This window comes from Ambystoma mexicanum, chromosome 2p (genome assembly GCF_040938575.1).
Source record: "Ambystoma mexicanum isolate Mex_15411 chromosome 2p, UKY_AmexF1_1, whole genome shotgun sequence".
Classification (NCBI taxonomy): domain Eukaryota; kingdom Metazoa; phylum Chordata; class Amphibia; order Caudata; family Ambystomatidae; genus Ambystoma; species Ambystoma mexicanum.
In genome coordinates, this window is record NC_090923.1 from 156043511 (window position 1) to 156056717 (window position 13207).

The 13207-nt window shown below is 44.9% G+C and overlaps 1 protein-coding gene across 5 annotated transcripts in view; it reads right to left on the reverse strand.

Moving 5' to 3' along the window:
• Positions 1 to 13207, reverse strand: part of GRIP2 (glutamate receptor interacting protein 2) — a 1278809-nt gene that overhangs the window by 74853 nt on the left and 1190749 nt on the right. The window lies entirely within an intron of this gene.

The following is a 13207-nucleotide window of genomic DNA, read 5'->3' on the forward strand; positions in this document are numbered from 1 at the left end:
TCCTCACTTCTCACTCAACTGAACCACCATGGTAGGCCACCAATAGCTCGGACGTAACCTACTTTTTGTCGCATTTACCCCCATATGACCTTGATGCGCGAACTCAATCCATTTCTTCCTAAGCTCCTCAGGGGGAATCAATGTTGTACCCCTCCTCACTTTTGTCCCCAAGGATAACTCACCCTTCACTTCAAAATAAAGTTGACATTTTCTATCCAAGACATCTTCATCAGGTCACCCCATGATCGTCCATTCAGAAATCATGTTTAGGATTCCATCCTCTGCAACTGCACGTTCCCCATTCTTCCTCATCAATAGCAGCACCCCCAATGCTCACCACTACTACTCCATCAGTAGAGCCCATTTCCACTCGTTCAGACAAACTCACTGGTAACTAAGGGTTTGTGGTCTGATCTCACTATCAAGCACTGGCCCCACAAGGAAAACTTTAAAAGTAACAGCCCAATACACAGCTAAAGCTTCTCTCTCCACTTCCGAATAGTTGCTCTCTGCACCCCTCAAAGCCCTGGAGGCAAACACTACCATGCATTCCTCCCCTTTCCCATCACTCTGGGCCAATGACACTCCTAAAACCAAAAAGCTGGCGTTGACTAAGGTAAGTCTTACTTCCAGTTGAAAACTTCCCTAAGGGGCACTGATAAAACCGCACATTTCTCTATAAACGTCTGATAATATTCAGATAAACCTAAAAAAAGAACAAAGTTGTTCCTTATCTTTGTGCTCAGGGGTCAAACTAATTGCTTCAACCAGACTACGCTTGGGCCTAATCCCTTCAGCTAAAATACAACGACCCAACTACTCCAAGCTTTGCACACCAATAACTTGCTCCTTTGGACCGCAAGTCCTGCTTCCTTCAATTTGCACAACACTTCTCTCAACACTTTGTCATGCTCCTCAGGACTGCTGGCATGAATTAACATCTTGAAAAACAATCACTCTGACCACACCCTCTAGCACTTTTTCCATAACTCATGGAAAAAGAGCAGCCGCTGATGCTTCGCCAAAGGGCATTCTGTGGTATTTGAAGGTTCCTTCAGGTGTAATGAAAGTAAGTTATTGACAATTGTGCAAGGACCTGATGGTAAGCCGAAGAAAGATCAACAACAAATGCTTTGCATCCCCTAAAAGAGCCAAAACCTCTGATATTTTCGGGCAAAGGATGCCTGCCCACCAAAATGCTTCTGTTCAAATCTGAGAGCCACACACATCCACAGACTCCCATTTGCTTTTGCCAGCAGAACCACCGGAGATACCCATTCGATGCCTTCAACCCTTTAAATCACACCTTTCTGCAACTATTTGTCAAGTTCATCCTTTAGTTGACAACAAAGGTGGTGCAGGACAGGATGTACATTGTGAATTGCTGGAGTAGCATATTTCTTTAACTCAATGCTATGTTCAAACTCTCCAGCCTGCCCAAGCGGACCGAAAAAACCTCTGGAAACTCATTTGTCCATTTATCCTGAACTAGTGCAATGGATACTGGCACTTCCAAGTTTGCTTGAATCATAATTACTATCCTAGCCTGTTCATCCCACCCCAGGAGAGATGAATGTTTCCTTGCCACATATTTCTTCCACACAATTTTGAACTTTGCAGCCTATCACTGCCTTGCATTTTCCAAGCATCTTAATCTCTACTTCATCATAACCATGTCAGCATATATCATTCCCCAAAAGATCCTCCATTCTACCACCAATGGCACTGGTGAAAGTCTCTCCAGATACTATTGCCCAAGGAGATGCACTATCCACCTTCATCATTAAAGATCTACCATTAACGGTAAACTGGTCTGAGAGGCCTTTCTTGCCCCTGTTGAGGGCAGAAATTTCAAACACATGGCAGGCAGTTGCAGGTTTGGATTCCGTTTGGCATATCTGTGCATGAGATAACTGTGCAACATCTTGTTCCGCCTTAGGCGCAGCTGCTTGCTCCAAAGAATGCACTCCTCCCTCTTTGCAAACTCAAGCAAAAAGTCTGCTGCGTTTGCACTTGATACAATTGGAATTTCAGGCTGGACAATGTCCAGTACTGCTTCACTTGAGACATCTAATTTCTTTACTTACGTTATACCCCTTTATGTTTCTGACAGTACATACTTCAGAGTTGGGTTGCTCAATTTTCATGTTTCTCATATAATGGGCTGTTTGTTCTATATTGTGTTAGTTCCACGGCCCGCTCCAAGGAAAGGTCCTTAGCTAGAAGCTTCTCTTGAACCTTGACGCTATTGGCACATCTTACCAGTTGGTCCCTAATCAATGAGTTCACTAAGGAACCAAATTCACAGGAGTGACTTAAGGTGCAAAGTGTTATTCCATAACTCAACAGGTTCAAATTGTTCTTGGCATCTCTGGAAAAATCTATGTTGCTCAAAAGTCAAACTTTTCTTTGGCTCATAGTGTTCTTGAAGTTTTCTAATCGCAATGGTGAAGTCATCCAGGTCACCAGCCCCAACACCTTGAAGCTCTGGCAATTCGTCAAATACACTGCGCCCCTCTGTACCTAGATTGTGAAGCAGGAGGCCCTGCTTCCTTGCAGGTGCAAACTTGTTGCCTCCCATCGCAAGCATGTATGTTTGTTTCCAACATCTTCCTCCATCTGTCCCATTTGACTGGAGGAGTTCCAGGTTCAGCTAGAAAGGGTGGAAGAGGAGGAAATCAAGCAGCAGCCATTATTGAAATTAGGATTCCCTTAATGCCCTTGTAGATCCTCCCATTTAAGCACAGCATTAAAAAATGGAGAATTGCAACTGCATTAATGACCTTGTGGATCCTTTTCTCTTCAAACGAAGCATCAGAGACAAACAAACACAAAACTGGAGCCCCGCGTCAGCTCACCGGATGCCCAACGAAGTTGGTGGTGCAGGGCCTAGCAACGCGCCCCTGTTGTCAAGGGCCCTGGTCACTGAACGTGCTCCCAAGCACATAAAGAGGTCCCTGCCTCTAACATCACAGCACAAGCATTCAGCCCATGTCGTGCGCAAGCGCAACAGAGGTCGCTCGTGGGGTGCCTAGGCCCAGGACTTGTGTGCACCTCTAGGGCACCAAATAACGATCAGCACCGGGTCTGGACAATAAATATCCCCCACCGGCACCTCTTTTCTCACGTCTTCCACCGCCGCCTTCCTCAGCACCGAGGGTATGGCTGCCAGTCTCAGCGCCCACTGCCCACACAGGAAGGGGGTCCTCTCCGGCCCTCTTCAGGGACATTTCGCCATTCTCATTGCCAGTGAAAAGATGAGGCATGCAAAAGTTATCAAGTTACTTTAATGAGCCTGCAGAGCACAGCTTCTGCAGATGCTTCAACCACCAACTGACGAATGCCACAACAATTATAGAACATCAAGAAAGAGAATCAGAATATGAAGCATGGTAATATAAACTTAGTAATATGACTAATCGAATATTGGATAAGCAGAGTGTTATGTCTAAAGCCCCCGCCCTGCAAACCAGCCACACTAAACCCCAACCATCTGCCTATTGGTACAACCCATAACTCTCCACTGTCCTCTGCGACCCCTGAGCTTGCTGGCAAAAAAACCCTGAGAGGCCTATAAAAAACAGTGGCCAAAAAAGCAACCCTCGAGATCTCACCGACCTCAAATCTCTCCACGCTAACTGTTGGGTTCAGATTACTGAGCCCAAAGCTGCTTCTACTCTATCACCATTTTCCCTACAGCTGCTGCGGGGACAGGAGCCCTTGCAGTATTCCAGCTCTCCAGCAAATTAAGAGTAGCAGTACCCCATCCACCCGCGTCTCTATTGGGGTAAGATTTGAAGATCCACTGCTTCACACGCATCACGAGTGGCGCTTGCTTTCAAGCAAGGCAGCTACTCTGCTCGATTCGCCTTTTTTTTCGCCTGAAGCCAACTCACGGCATTGCACGCCGCGCGCTCTCCAAAATGGCGGCACCCAAACAAAGCTCCTGTGTTGCCCAGCAGCAACTCCCTGCCTGCAGCAGATTGGCTGCATCCAGATCGGCCCTCCCGCCCCACCTACTTCCGGGCCCTTCCAACGCCCGAAGGCGGTCGCCGGATCTGCGGACTAAGAATCAAGACGAAGGATCCTGTCTTCGCCTGTCTAGCAGCATCGCGGCCGCCGGGCGCGACCCCCTGCCCATTTTCAAATTTATATGGTAAGCAGACCCTCTCGGTGACTCCATCCATCCATCTCCAGTACACCAAACCTTGACTCATGAACTTGTTTGCCCACAGGACCCTGAGTCTACGCAATCCATTTGATACACGCTAGCCTTCTAGTCAAAGTTCAATGACTCATCGGCAGTTCAACTTTACTTGCGTCTTTCATCATATGTATTTCAAACAATGTTCGTTCCAGCGCTTGCGATACAATGTTGCTGCTTGCAACCTTGGCTTCAACACAGACCAGTCTTGTATCGTTTCCCCAACTCACCGGCTGTGTTGATTTCACTGAAGCGGTTTTGTTCTTGGAGCCATGGACAGTACCACGGTGGCAGGAGATTCTGCCCACCTCGATTATTGACAAGGGAGGGCCCCGGACATCTCCGACACACAATGCAGGATTCTTCAGCCTGGTCTTATGATTTACAATTTCGAGGACTCATGACAGCCATGGTTCCTTGCTGAAAAGGTCAAGGGTACTTCCCTCGTGATCCATTTCTGTTTCACCAGCTTTCTTCTATTATTAAACTGACATCTTGGAACTGCTGTTTCATGTGTTTTGTCTCACTCAGCGTGTGCTCTTACATTTTCATACATGTGGGGAAGTGTAATGGAAGTCACGTGCGAGTGATTGTCGATAACTGCCTGACCGCGCCGGACCATTGTATTGGGACATGTCAGGTACACGGCTCGGAAGTTAATCTTTTTTCCCTTAGAACGGGCTGTTCATGAGAAAGTGTTTGTGTTGTAAAAAGGGGAGGTCGAGTTCCTAAATATCCTACTTGTTAGGATGGGGTGAAGGTGTTATAGGGATGGGTTTACCGCATCTCACCATCCAGTATCCCACTCCGACTCCCCGAAGACCACTCACCCAGGTGATCCTCCCACACTGGTCCACCCCCAAGAACTGGATCCAAAGGTGATGGCTGTGTGCTGGCCACCTGGATGACATCCCTGGGGACTAGTGGGTGAGACACCTTCTGGTTTCTCACACCTGCCAGGACAAAACCTCATACCACTACTACAAGTACTGGTGATGAGGTTAATAAAGTTGTCTTCAAACTTCAACAAAGTCTTTGACTTTCAGAAAATTTGAGATTTACTACGTATTCCATTTCTTCACTTGCCATGTGTCCAACCGTTTCCCTTCTCTGTAGTGGCTTAGTCGATGCTGGTATTTGTCTCCACTATTGTCCCTTCTTGGCTTTGGCAATGATGGTACAATATTACCATCTCTCGGTTATGATAATAGCGTTTACAGTTTGATTTTAATCTTGCCCCTTCTTGGAACTACCTGAGAAAGAGTGCTAATCCTAAACACAGGGATCTGATACTACAATTCAGACTTATCATAAGAACAAACCAAATTTAATGAAATATGGATTAACAAACATTGACATTTGCCATTTGTGTAACCAAGAAAAAGAATCGCTGCAACATCCAACCATGTTCTGTGCTGGACTGCCCCTGGGCAGGACAAAGACTGATATGCAAATGGATATTTCCCATCTGTGAAAGGCACAGTGAGTAAAAGCAGTGGCTGCGAACTCTCAAGTGGTTAATAACCACTGAACAGGTTATCATGTCTGTTCTTTCGAGAGAGGGGCGCCCGCTACCTTTGCAAAACTATTTTTCAAGGAACCTGGGATTGGTAACCCTAGGTCTCCTGGGGGCAACCAGACGTGGTCTCCCTCTCACTGTGCTTAGAGAGGCATCAGCTTCACCTCACTGATGATCCCCAACAAGGGTGAAACACGTGTATGGGGTTGCTGGTGGTACTCTCGTTCAGGTTGGAATTGCCATTGCATTTCGGTGCTGGACTGCCCCTGGGCAGGACAAAGACTGATATGCAAATGGATATTTCCCATCTGTGAAAGGCACAGTGAGTAAAAGCAGTGGCTGCGAACTCTCAAGTGGTTAATAACCACTGAACAGGTTATCAAGTCTGTTCTTTCGAGAGAGGGGCGCCCGCTACCTTTGCAAAACTATGTTCTGTAAAGAACTAAGAACGGAAAGTATGAAGATCTTACACATGGTGTTAACACCAACCTGTGATTTGGATCCAGATCGATGGTGGACAGCTCTCTGATGACCCAAACCAGAAGACGATCAGAGCATTGGGTATATTCTTGGAAATGATAAAGAGACTCCAACATGGAAATGAATAACTATTTTAATGAATTTCAAGTGTGAGATATTTTGTGGTAATTTAGACATAGCCAAATCCGCAGTAATCTGGACAATATAGATAAGGGGTAAAAGTTTTATGGACCTCGTAATAGAACGCGATTTTGAATGAACTAGCGAGAATTGGATTTGTCCATGTAATTGGGATGGGAAAGTTTCTTTATTTTTAAAAGCAAAAGTTTATATTCATTTACACTAAATGCTTCATTTAAAAAAAAACATAATAGTTATAAACCTCTTCCTCTTGGTGTCTCTTTACACATGAATATTAGCAATTATGCTTTCAAAACAGTTAGTCAGCGTTTCCTCACGGATCACTCCTGGGTCACCTCTCAGACCAATTACCGGCTTCTTCTTGCACGTCCATTTTACCGGCTGCTGCTGCAGAAAACTTCAGTCTTCGCGGTCGAGTCCGGCGTCTCTCACGGAAGGAGTCTGCTTTGCTTCTGCCATTCTACTATGCTCGCCAGCCACGGAAGGTGAGAACAGGGCATGGGAAGCCTTTTTCTTCCAAAGGAAGCCTGTCACCTCAATGCTTCCCACTGCGCGACCTCTGCAGTTAGAGCTTCTCTGCACCATAACCAGCTATGCAAACAACGACGGTCCCACCATCTTCATTTCTCTGCTCTTGCAATTTGCACGGTTGCTCGATGCTTCTCCAACTACTTCTGCCACATCTTCCGTGATATTTTCAAATGGCCTGCACCTGTGGGGGCATTAAATACTCAAAAGTCCCTAATGCCCACACCTGAGCGGAATACTAGACTGCTTATTGCAGTTTTGTGCCTCCAAAGCCACCTTCCTCGTCCCAGTATCTATGGCATTATGGGCTTCAAGTCCCTAATGTTTGGTTTTCTTTTTCTTTTAAAGTCTTCTGTTTTACAATAGGCCCTTAACACAGTAGGTCCATCAGGGAAGTTGGTGCTTTCTCCCAATTCTCCTGTCCCAAGTCCCTTCCCATGTGATCCTCTTGCAGACCACCACCCCCAGGGTCAGGAAGCGTCTGACTTTCCCTGGCTTCATGAGAAGGGTCCCTGGCCAGGGTCTTTGGGATAATCACATCACATTCCTCACACCATCCAAGGGTGAATTCGTCCTCACTGGTCCCCTCGCTAAACAACAACTTGTCAAACAACGTCTCATTGATATGCACCTCAAAGAATTTGAGCTGCAACTCTCAGATTCAGCAACAGCCTTAGGCTTCACCACCGACGGCAACCGGTCCTTCCAGAAACACAGCCAAGAAGGCACAAACGGGCTAACGCAAAATTTTCACCATGCATCCCACCACATGACTTCCATAATGCAGGCCCTGGTGGTCTTGCACATTGATGAGGGAAATAAAAAATAAATTGAGCTTATGTAGTGCTTTATGCACCATTATCCAAGTGCTATGGCTACCCACGCCCTGTACAATGCTCAAACAATAAAATACATTTACACACTTAAGCATTTTATTTGTTTTGCTTTTAAATTCTAAGAGGACTATGGGGCTGGATGAGCTACTGGCATATAACCTCAGAACTTCATAAAGTTACCAACCTAAATAGATTACATGTAAGATTTAGAATATATGATTGACTGCACCACGCATGATCATGTAGCCGACACTCCCTCTGCCTTACAAACGATTCAGGTCATTAAATCTCCCTACTGTAGTATTAAATAACACAATGTACTCACTGTATATACTTGAAAAGAACGCAAAGGCACACTAAACATGCCATCATCTCTGCACCAGACCCACGGAGCAGAAGCATGTAGTGCAATCTCAGAACTATTGACTCAAATGGTGCTTCATCATCTTGAGAGGAAAGTAAGGCTGCGGCCTCTACGCAGATTCAAACCTATGGCCTCTAGGTTATACCTCTTGCAGCTTCAGGTGCAGAAAGCAATCAAGGAACCATGCCACTGAGTTTAATGTGCTTTCATATCTTGATAACATGGATCATGTCGTCTTAGACTACAAACTCTTCATCTCTCCATTCTCCTATGTCTGTTCTTCACTGCTCTTAACCAAACTCCCACACCCTCAGAGGTCTGAATGCGGCAAGGTCTGTGAATGACCTCTTCTGCATCTCCCAACTTTTCTTTGCGTCTTTGTACTTCCCCCATTTCCTCTTGGGGCTCTAGAATGCATTCTGTGTACTCTGATTGGCACCATATCAATTACCATAAAACAATCAATCAAATTCAGAATCATGGTACTTATTTTCATGATGCTAGCCCCCCATTTACCTACATCTCCTGCATCTTCAATAGCTAGCCATCTCTTCACTGCTTCCCAGTAGCCTGGCCTTCCATTGAAGTAACCCAGTAGTCCTTATGCTAGCTCAGCAAGTCCAGCGCTCTCCTCAGATATCACCAGGTACAAGCTCGAATACCAGTTGGACTGACTTCACCCACGATCCTGGGAGCCCTCACCTTTCTCCATGCCATGCATGAAAGACTCATCCAGTCTAGTTTTTTTCTTGACATTTTGCGAACTATAGTTTTGTCTTTTCCATTTAAAATTTTAGGATTCAGTCCCAGAATTCCAAGTATAAAAAACAGGACTGGATGACTGATGAATGGCATGGTGAAGCTTGCGAGCCCTGATCCTTCCAAGGTCGATACATGGAGGATCATTTTATTGGGGCCCCCCCCCCCTTTACTCCATCGAGAAAATGTTGTCTGCACTTGCCTCATCTGCATTTACTTCACCCGAAATGTACTTTGTCATACATTTACCTCTTCATGCATTTACCTTGCCACCTTCACAATGTGCGGATATAGTCAACGTGTGTGGTTAAGGTTAACTTAAGGTTAGAGTTGGTGTCAGGTGGGAAGAATATGGGGGAGAAAAGAAAGGGGGCACATGGTCTCCCCCTGATCATGATGAATTCAATGCTAGGAGAAGTTAAAGACAGGAGAAGTAAAAGTGTCCAAGTGAACGCATTGCGAAGTGGGTGCAGGTGAATAGATACTGGGATGGCTTTGGTCAGAAGCCACAGGAATACAGCACCAATTGCCCCATGAAAAGGAAATATGAATCTTTCCTTTTAAACTGAACCCCTCTACGTCCCGCCACGCCCCAAAACTCCCAGAACATACCCCCGATTCAGGACTCCGTGATTCAGACACTAAAAATAAAACCAGACACGTCTCATGAACCAAACAGAGACTTTGATGGAAACTTGCTAAAGCACAGGATCTCCATTTAGATATCCTGTAAAAAAGAAGCGGGTCGCAGAGTAGACATGTATCTTGAACTTAGGTTCCATTTGAGAGTTTAATCAGTCTATTCCGACATGGTAGATGTTACATAAAAAGAAGTAGGGACATTTCTGCCGATGTGCTCAATATGCAATTGTGAATATGTGCATCACTTTACTAACAGGAGTGTGCGGCCACTGAAGGTGTAGGATTGTAAGCTGTGGATAGGCAACGTTAAAAGCAGTATCAGCTGTTTACTAGATTGTGTCTCTCAAACATCATTATAGAAGGTGAGATACTGGCAGGAATGTGTGCCCCAGGTGAAGTATTTTTAATTAATTAGGCCAATGTTTGAAATAAAATGAAAAAACAAAGAAAATCAACTATTTCTACCATGAGGCATACCTGCTGGACAGTTTTTAACTAAATATTTCATGGGATCGGTTCTATGTGATTGTCGAGTTTTTTTTTGCTGAAGTAGATTATCAATTATTTTTTAACGGGTGATTTTGCCAACAATATATGTTGGGGAGAGGGGACCCGCCGCAACCTTCCTCTTTATCCCCGCCTTGATTAACCTAAACCTAATCCCTCACATATATTTTCAGCGTAATCCATTTTTAAAAAACTCGGTGAAATCTACTTCAGCGTAATATGCTGCGGCAAAACCTCCCATTCCCGATGGGATCAGGTCTTAGCTTGCTCTTTCTGAAAGTGGCTCCATAGCGGCAGACAGTCATCCTCCGTTGGCAGAAGGAAAGCTTTGTGACTTTCAAAGGCCAGGCAGCAACCCACCTGAATCGAGATTACAGGTCGACGAGGTGGAATTTGGTGCCACAAATGTAGAATATAGTTGGAGACTTCCTGTGGGCAGCCACTTCAAAATGAATGAGAGGACACAGAGGCACAGAGCCATCAAGCATAAGGATGTCTGCACAGCTTCAGACTACTGGGAAGAACGAAGACTCTTTAAGAAAGTCACAAATGTGTACCAGTGTGATGGAGCCAGAAGTCACAAGTACTGCAATATAATGGTAGGTCCAATGCTCAAGCAAAACTTGTTTGAATCGTATTTGCTCTCTTAATTAGAATTTACCCCTCAAAATGTTAATGGTGTTCTGGGGTGTTGAAATATTGGCGGGATGGAGGGTCGATAGGGTCTATGGAAGGTTTGCAGGGGGATCACCTCCTGCATCGTGTAACAAAACATTTTAAAAACAAATTAGAACTAATAAAATTGTAGAAATGTTTGATCATTAGACATAAAACCAATTTAATAACACTAAAAATGTTCACACCTACCCAGAATCCAAATTTGTACCATCATACTCAAACCCTTTGAGCTCACATGACTATCACCAACCAAAGCTATACATTGATGAAAGGCAAAGCAACTAGTGTCCAAAATAAGGGTTGGCCACAGCTTAGAATGGATAGCACAACAAGTTACCTGGCGGGCTTGTTACATTAGTGAACCACAAGGCGAGTACAGTCTATGGTAGAGATCCAGTATCACCTCACTTATTCGGAAACAGTAGCAAGTGCAACTTTGGAACGCTCCACGGTTGTGCAGTCATGCCAAAACGAAACCTGAATTGGGAAAGCTGTTACTATGCTGCCGGTACTATGTACCGCACTGATGACACTGGCAAGCATGGGCAGGAAAACATATGCAGAACAGACAAATTCAACTTACCACAAGACGTAAAGAAAGGACCCTAGAAGCACGGAAAAACTCATGAATAGGAAAGATTGAACGCCATCCAAAAATTGGTCCTTTCTCCTCAGGGCCCTAAAAACTACCGAACAAAGCACAAGACACCTGTGCTTTGTAACGATGGACAATTAACACATACCCCTTAATAGGTCCGTAAACGACCAGGAATTAAACATGATGAGATTTATTGCGTTGAAAAAAGTTAACATCCTTTCAATCAACCTATGCAGGGGTTTTTTTTTTTGCATTTAGAACAAGGTTTAATGAAATGCATAAGAATACAATTGTATTTTGAGGTTTTGTACAGGGACAAGTTGCAGCATGCTGTTTGAGAACTTGAAGTGATTTAAGAAAATAAAGGAGCGAAGCCAAAAACACAAGGGGATTCCTGCCCTGATTCCATGACTGGAGGAGGATATGCCTGAGAGATTGCAAAAGAAGTTTAGGGAGAACAGAGATCTGGGGTGCTTGAGGCTCAATGAAGATACAGCAATTCCCTGCACAGTACTAGTTGGCCTCTGAACCACATGAATTAAAAGGATTTCTTGCACTCACCTGGGAAAAACAGGCTGAAAACCCACTACAGACTAACGTTGCACTGTTGGTGGACGATAAGAAAAGGTTGGCGTTAACTGTGTGTGATGCTTGGCTTTGGAGGATGCGTTTGATATTAAGCCATTTCAGGTTATTGCTGGCAAAATAGGGTCACAATTCCTCAAGGAGAAAATTATTCTGACTGCTTTGTTTAGCAAGAACTGTAATTGGCGGATGAAGCCTTTGTTCAAGCCAAAATATATGGTGTTTTAATAGTCCAATGGCGACACAATCAAGACCAGAATCCATGTAACTCTATGCTGCATCTCCAAATAAGGGGTGCTTGTGTTTGAGGATGTGAAATTTAAAGTGTGCCTCCAGAGAGGTGGGTGCACATACGATGCTCCCGTTTTTAGTTTTGGATGGTAGAGGTGCACCCAAGACTGAGCAATCAATCAAAGGTGACCGATGTAGGTGCATCGATGCCCAAGGAAATAAGTTCAGTTTTGTCAAGGGTTGAGGTATAGGTTACCAATAGTCCTTAGTCAACAAGTTGAGAATATTAGAGGGATTGCAAGTATGAAGGATGTCAAGTTGCATGCACGAACCATCTGCATAAAGTTGGTCGTCAATATAGCAATAATTACCCGTCCCACGGGTTGTAGCAAGTGCGAACAGCCCCAGGCCAGAGTTAAAGGCTTGGGCATAGCAGGGGCCTTTAAAGAGGCTCCCTTATTGCCGTTATCACCTGTTCCAGCCCGTGGAACGAGCGATTATTACTATTAGCACTCCGGGTTGCCAATCCAGTAACCCAAGGAGCCGAGTGCAGTGTCTTCAGGATGCCTTGCAGCGTCCCGTTCATTCATAGAGAAGACTGTCTCAAGATGTAAGACAGGGCTACAAGTGAAGCCCTTCATCCATTTCCATGGCAGCCAGAAGAAAAGACTGAGCAGCGGGGCTCCAACCATCTCTATCAGGTAAGTGGAGGAGGGGGGGGGGGGCAAACTTAAGTTCAATTTAATAGGATGGAGGGAAGATGGCGGGTGGTGAAAGCAGCCGTCACATTGCTGCACTGGAACGCAGGCGTTGATCATGGGATTCAGCCGATGATCCAAGCAAACTGATTGGTTGCTCTCCTCCTCTTGGGTGCTAACCAAGGTTTCTATCCAGTTGGACACTGGTCTAATGTAGGAAATAATACTGCCGTGAAGAGCACCTCTATTGGATTAAGAAACTATGGTTTTGTTTTGAAATCCTAACTTTTACCTGGACAGCACATTTGTGCATGTAGTGTGCACGCCATTCCAATGCACTACTGTCAATGCACATCAACTCACTGATTTATAGGCTGCTGTAAAATCTGTAAAGAGCAGTACAACTGACCAGTTCCTATAAAGTGATAATTAAATCT